The following is a 1427-nucleotide window of genomic DNA, read 5'->3' on the forward strand; positions in this document are numbered from 1 at the left end:
CCGTGCGCCTGGCGGGCGGTGATGCCAGCGGCCTGGTATTTCCGCTGGGCCGGCTCAGCCCTGCGGCCATGTGGCCGTGGCGGCTGCAAGTCCAGCTCTGTCCCGTGAGTCGGGGCGTGTTTGGAACGCAGGGTGCCCACCAGGCTGCTGGACGGCGGGGCAGCAGCGCTCCTGGGGACCACAAAGGGGCTTTGGGGGCCCGGGATGACTGGGCCTGGACCCCCCCACCCCTTGAGCACCCTCACTAGCCTGGTCCCCCTGCCCTGCCCTCTGCTGGGAACCAGCTCTGTCCTGGACAACCGTGTGCTGGACTGGTCACTTGGGCTGGCGTCTGAGTGGACCCTGAGGTGCTTGGTCTTGGCCTCCGCTGCCCGGGAGGGGCGCCCCAGGCCGCGGAGGCAGGGAGCCTGCCAGCGGCGGCTGCCTGCCGGTCGCATGTTTGCCATGGGCAGGCGTGTGTGTGCACGTGTGTCCAGTACTCGGGCAGCTGCTGGCAGGTGAAGGCCTGGAGGGCCGGGCGCCTTCTCATCGCCTGCTGGGCAGCCGCCTCGGAGGACTAGCAATGGCCCTGCAGTGGCCATGTCCTGTGGCTGCAGGCCTAGCCTGGGGGGACCGGCCACCCAGCTGGGGGTCACCCCATGGGGCGCAGGGGACTCTACTGACCACCAGGTGCCTTGTGTGTCCGGGACGACTGTGTCCTGAACAGGCTCAGCCAGGGGGAGGGCCTGGTGGCCGGCCCTGGCGCTGCCCGCCCCTTCCAGTGGGACACAGGCTGTCCTCTCTGCCTCGGGCCATGGGACGGCCCAAGGCTGGGGGGGGTGGCTAGGCCTGGTGGCCCTGACACAGTGGGGTCCAGGAAGTAGCACCAGCCAGCAGAGGCCCAGAAATGAATGGGGGACGGTTCCAGGACCTGGAGGGATGGATTGGGGGCTCTGGCCACAGCCAGGGGGAAGAACCGGCTAGACCATCAGGGGACAGGCTTCCTTAGGCCTTCCTGAGGTCTGGGGAGGAAGCCAGGGGGGGCCTGAGCTGGAGATAATGGTGGGGAGAAAGCGTTTGCAACCCCCCTGAACTGGGGTCTTTCTCTCCAGAACCCCTGGTGGGCAGGTGTGCCTGAAATAGGGACGGGGCGCTGAAGACCCCAACTCTGGCCACTGGTCTCCCACCTGGAGGCACCTGTAGGGGTGGCTGGGAGTTGGGCCCCCAGCCCTGGGGGTCCCTGACTGCTCTCTGGTGTGGTGGCGTGTGGCATCCGGACACACGGTGGGCATGCAGCCCCCTCTCCTGGGGGGAGTGAGGCGGGAGCCCTGGCCCTCTGCAGGCCGGGCCCAGGATGCACCTGTACCAGCTCCTGCCCCATCGCTCTGCCTCTGCCTGGGCTGCCGCTGGGGGCTTGGGGTGCCCAGAGCCAGGAGCCCTGGCCGCAG

This window comes from Condylura cristata, unplaced genomic scaffold (genome assembly GCF_000260355.1).
Source record: "Condylura cristata isolate star-nosed mole 26May11 unplaced genomic scaffold, ConCri1.0 scaffold00013, whole genome shotgun sequence".
Lineage (NCBI taxonomy): Eukaryota > Metazoa > Chordata > Mammalia > Eulipotyphla > Talpidae > Condylura > Condylura cristata.